A 6,068-nucleotide genomic window follows, 5' to 3' on the forward strand; every position below is an offset into this window, starting at 1 on the left:
AAGTGTTCTGCTTGTCACATCCATAATTCCCCTTTTAACATTCACGCTCTCCTGAGAAATTCTGCCAGCAGATCTATATGGTCTCCTGAAGTTCAAACCTCCAAACCTCAGTGCTTTTAAACCTTTCCTAAAAGTTCAACAATTTGCCCATTAGCAAGGCTACTTGCCGTGACCTTCCATAACAGGTTAAGAAAAGATTGTCCTTGTCTCTGAGCTTATTGGATATAGAAAATAATATTTCTCCTTATTCTATCTACCTATCTACCTTTTTTTTTAAACAACATTTAATTTCCTTTGGACCCAGGGGTAAAGAAATAGATACTAACTCTAATGTCTCTGAAATAAATGAGATGTTCCAGAAATCATTAAACCTAGAAAACATTCTTTATCGTTTCTAAGGTGAGAACAATGAACATTAAAGAAAAAGAAAATGAGATCAGTGTTACTACTTGTGAGCAATTTGTAAATTCTGACATTACTTTAGTGGTAAGCATTAGGCATTATTAAATATGCAATTATTTAAGGATGGTTCTTCTTCATTTCTGGAAAGACATGGCAAGTATTTCACACCTCAGAGAGACTACAACAGATAGTGATAACTGAAAATGCTGGAGAAAGACCAGGGCAGACTAGAATTAAAATAAAACTTCTATTACATTTTCTGTTCTTTTGACTCAATTTCTAACCTCTTATTGTATCTTCCCCATGAAGAGTATGGAATGGTGAAAATTAGATCTTCCAAATACCTATGCTGGGCCTTCCTTTCTACCTGCTAATAATTATAGTATAAAAAGGAAGACTTCAGGGTCAAATATTAATATTTTAAAGTGTGATGGGAACTTTCATCAAAATGCAACAAATTATAATTCCCAAAACTTGAATTTAAGGTAAAGGAGGAGAATTGCAGGACTAAGATAACATCTGAAACTTAGATGGGGGTAAAGAAAGGCCTAAACCTGCTTGCATAGCTTTCTTGGTTCTCCTTGTTTTCTTTAAATCGGCTCACAGTCAGCTGAATTCCTGGCCTAGCCCCTCCCCAACAGAAAAACTATCCTCTTGCCAATGCAAGACTGTTTCATCTCTGTTCTGGAGCTATTTTTTTAAAGCCACTTCAGTGAGTATGGGTAACAGATTGTATTTGTCTAAAATGGTGAAATATATACACACACATACATATATGTGATATATATATATTATACATATATATAAAGAATACAACAATTTGGAACATATATTATTTTTGTATTCTTTTTATAATATGATATTGATATTCTTCTATTAAAGGATGGTGTATTAGGGCTCTGCAGAGGGACAGAACTAATAGGGTAGGTGTATATATGAAAGGGAGTTAATTAAGAATTAACTCACACAATCACGAGGTGAAGTCTCATGATAAGCCACCTGCAGGCTGAGGAGGTAGGAAGCCAGCAGTGGCTCATTCCAAGTCCAAGAACCTCAAAAGTAAAAAAGTCGACAGTGTAGCTTTCAGTCTGTAACCGAGGGCCTGAGAGTCCCTGGCAAACCAGTAGTGTGAGTCCGAGAGTCCAAAGGCTGAAGAATCTGGAGTCTGATGTCCAAGGGCAAGAAACATCCAGCAGGGGAGAAAGATGAAAGCCAGAAAACTCAGCAAGCCAGCTTATCCCACCTTCTTCCATCTGCTTTGTTTTAGCTGGTCTGGCAGCCCATTGGATGGTGCCCACCCATACTGAGGGTGTGTCTTCCTCTCCCAGTCCACTGACTCAAATGTCAACCTCCTCTGGCAACACCCTCACAGACACACCCAGAAACAATACTTTACCAGCTATTTAAGCATCCTTCAATCCAATCAAGTTGACACATAATATTAACTATCACAGATGGCATCTGTGTTTCCTCTTCTTGAATCTGGATAGTCCTGTGAATACGGTAGAAGTGACATTGTGTTACTGGTGAAACTAGGTTAGAAAGGCATGTGTTTAGCTTCTGACTGGCTCTTTCTAGATGTTTGTCTTTTAACTCAATCACAATGTGAGAGGAAGCATTCTAGCCCATGCAGAGAGGTCACATGGAGAAAACCATGTGGAAAAAAACTAAGACCTCCAGACAAGTGCCAGCATCAACTGTGAGACATAAGTGAATGAGTCTTCAATAATTTTAGCCCCTCACCTTTGAGCCATTCCAGCTGACCCCCGGTGGAGCAGGGATGAGCTGTCACTGCCACGCCCTGGCCAAATTATAGCTTTGTGAACAAAATAAATGTTATCGTTTATTAAGCCGCTAGGTTTTGGGAAAGTTTGCTCTATAGCAATAATAACTGGAACATCTTGATACAAAAATATTTTCTCTCTCTTTTTTTTTTTTTTTTTTGAGACAGAGTCTTGCTCTGTCACCCAGGCTGGAGTGCAGCAGTGCAATCTCAGCTCACTGCAACTTCTCCCTCCCGAGTTCAAGCTATTCTCGTGCCTCAGCCTCCCAGGTAGCTGGGATTACAGGCATGCACCACCATGCTTGGCTATTTCTGTATTTTTAGTAGAGATGGGGTTTTGTCCTGTTGCCCAGGCTGGTCTTGAACTCTTGACCTCAGGTGATCTGCCTGCCTCTGCCTCCCAAAGTCCTGGGATTACAGGCGAGAGCCACTGCCCCGGCCTCTTTCTCTTTTTGGTATGTTCAATTTTTAACTCTTTCTCCTCACCCGTGAATATATTCATTTCCCACTTGAAAAACAAAAACTCTTGACTCTACTTTCTCTTTCCATCTGTAGTCTTAGAAATCTACTGTTTTGAATATTCTATACTGGTACCTGTCCTTTTGGAAAAAAAAATCAATTAGCCAAAAATCAATTTACTGGAAATGAAATTCAGGAATGTCTAATTTGCCAAATATTCCATTTTCCACAAAGTTGTTTACCTCAGTTGTTTAGTATAGATTGTGGGTCCCTGGGGGCTGTGGGATACCATGGCCCTCAGACATTTCCCTACCCCTGTCCTCTCTCCTCCCGTCTTTTATTTTCCTTTGCTGATTCTAGCCTTGTTCTCTGATCCTCCATTTGCCCAATTTCTTCTCCCCAATGTCCTCTCTTGGCTCCATAATATCTCTTTCTGTCCCTGAATCTGTGTAGTCTTCTCAGCCTCAACCTCCCGCAGGTCAACTTCTCAGGAAACCTCTTCTCCAGGATTGGCATCCTGGGCCATGCATCCTTCTCTCTTTTCCTGGCAAAGGCCTGTTTTCCCTAGCACAACTCCTAATTTGTTTGTATCCTAATTTGTCTGTATCCCAGCATCAGATGCAAACTGCACATTCTTTGAAATGCTATTATAAACTCAAAATGAAAACAAGTCAATTAGTAAGTCATAAACCTCTGTAAACTTTACAAATCGATATAAGGAACGTGATTTTGGCAAAGTGGTAAAATCTGAAAATTTAACAGATTGGCAGACTGGTCATCTAGTAGACTGACATAATGCTTGGGGTCCTCATCAGAACATGTCCATTCCCTGTGCAATAAACATTGGTGAGTTGCAGTTACTCAATGGGCAAACCACATGCCTTGCAAGGCATAAGCAGCCCCATCTGACCACTATGTATTGCTTCAACCTCTCTCCCACCGCCTACCTTCTGTCTTATTAAAGTTCAAGGAACACTGAACTCATTAGTCTCTAGGAAGCCCTTGCATCCTCTTGCACCTCTTGCATCTGTTCCTTTGCACATGCCCTTTCTTCTGTTTGCAAAACCTTGTCTGCTCTTGTTCACTTGGCAAATGTCTTCTGAAGTTTTAAGCCCTTGACTTTCTGAGGCCATCTTGCACATTTAGCTGGTCTGTCATCATTCACTGCTGCCTCTGTGTTTGCACAGCTCTCGATCACCAGCAGAGTGTTTTATCACAACTGAATGTCACCACTGGACTGTTAGACCTTGGAGGGAAGGCATCATAACTTTCACCTCTGTATATTCACTATCTAGCATAGATACTGGCACATAGTAGGCTTTCAATAAATCTTTCTTGATAGAATAGCATTTACCTAGAAAGTATTGTTCCTACCATCTGCTGTTTAAAAATAATTCCTTTACAGAACCAATTTAAAACTACTCCCTTAGGCTATATAATAAAGAGACATATAAAAAACATAAACATGTCTGCAATTTGTTTAAGACTTCTACTAAAATCACAGTTCACTGTTGTGGTCGAAAGCCTCTTGAATATATATCTGTGTCACTAATTTCTCTTAGTTTTAGTGGAAGAGAAAAGCTGGTATCTACTCTAGCCCAGAGCATACTTCCTTTTATTAGATATTTTATCAGATAACAGGAGGCATGCCCTCACCCATTTTTGTCTTTACTTACAGGGAGCTCAGAGCTATGTTAATTTTTGTGTGTATGATTTTCTCCAAACTTGGATTCAAGTCTTAGCTCTGTTTCTTCTTAGCTCTGTGACATTTCTGGGCCTTAATTTCCTCATATATAAAATTGGGTATCATAGTTGGTCAGCAGACTCACAGAAGTTTTGGAGAAAACACATGAAACATCGTAGGGAGAAACATTTTAGAAAGTGCTATCCAAGGGGGGCGGAGCAAGATGGCCAAATAGGAACAGCTCCAGTCTCCAACTCCCAGCGCCAGCGACACAGAAGACCGGTGATTTCTGCATTTTCAACTGAGGTACTGGGGTCATCTCACTAGGGAGTGCCGGACAATTGGTGCTGGTCAGCTGCTGCAGCCCGACCAGCAAGAGCTGAAGCAGGGCCAGGCATCGCCTCACCTGGGAAGTGCAAGGGGGAAGGGAGTCCCTTTTCCTAGCCGGGGGAACTGAGACACACAACACCTGGAAAATCAGGTGACTCCCACCCCAATACTGCGCTTTGAGCAAATGGGCACACCAGGAGATTGTATCCCACACCTGGCCGGGAGGGTCCCACGCCCACGGAGCCTCCCTCATTGCTAGCACAGCAGTCTGGAGGAGGGGCACCCGCCATTGCTGAGGCTTAAGTAGGTAAACAAAGCCGCTGGGAAGCTTGAACCGGGTGGAGCTCACAGCAGCTCAAGGAAACCTGCCTGTCTCTGTAGACTCCACCTCTGGGGACAGGGCACAGCTAAACAACAACAACAAAAAAAGCAGCAGAAACCTTTGCAGATGCAAACGACTCTGTCTGACAGCTTTGAAGAGAGCAGTGGATCTCCCCACATGGAGGTTGAGATCTGAGAAGGGACAGACTGCCTGCTCAAGTGGGTCCCTGACCCCTGAGTAGTCTAACTGGGAAACATCCCCCACTAGGGGCAGTCTGACACCCCACACCTCACAGGGTGGAGTACACCCCTGAGAGGAAGCTTCCAAAGTAAGAATCAGACAGGTACACTCGCTGTTCAGCAATATTCTATCTTCTGCAACCTCTGCTGCTGATACCCAGGCAAACAGGGTCTGCAGTGGACCTCAAGCAATCTCCAACAGACCTACAGCTGAGGGTCCTGACTGTCACAAGGAAAACTATCAAACAGGAAGGACAGCTATACCAAAACCCCATCAGTACGTCACCATCATCAAAGACCAGAGGCAGATAAAACCACAAAGTTGGGGAAAAAGCAGGGCAGAAAAGCTGGAAATTCAAAAAATAAGAGCGCATCTCCCCCTGCAAAGGAGCACAGCTCATCGCCAGCAACGGATCGAAGCTTGTCAGAGAATGACTTTGATGAGATGAGAGAAGAAGGCTTCAGTCCATCAAACTTCTCAGAGCTAAAGGAGGAATTACGTACCCAGCGCAAAGAAACCAAAAATCTTGAAAAAAGAATTGAAGAATTGACAGCTAGAATAATTAATGCAGAGAAGGTCATAAACGAAATGACAGAGATGAAAACCATGACACGAGAAATACGTGACAAATGCACAAGCTTCAGTAACCGACTTGATCAACTGGAAGAAAGAGTATCAGCGATTCAGGATCAAATGAATGAAATGAAGCGAGAAGAGAAACCAAAAGAAAAAAGAAGAAAAAGAAATGAACAAAGCCTGCAAGAAGTATGGGATTATGTAAAAAGACCAAATCTACGTCTGATTGGGGTGCCTGAAAGTGAGGGGGAAAATGGAACCAAGTTGGAAAA

Source organism: Piliocolobus tephrosceles, chromosome X, assembly GCF_002776525.5.
Source record: "Piliocolobus tephrosceles isolate RC106 chromosome X, ASM277652v3, whole genome shotgun sequence".
Classification (NCBI taxonomy): domain Eukaryota; kingdom Metazoa; phylum Chordata; class Mammalia; order Primates; family Cercopithecidae; genus Piliocolobus; species Piliocolobus tephrosceles.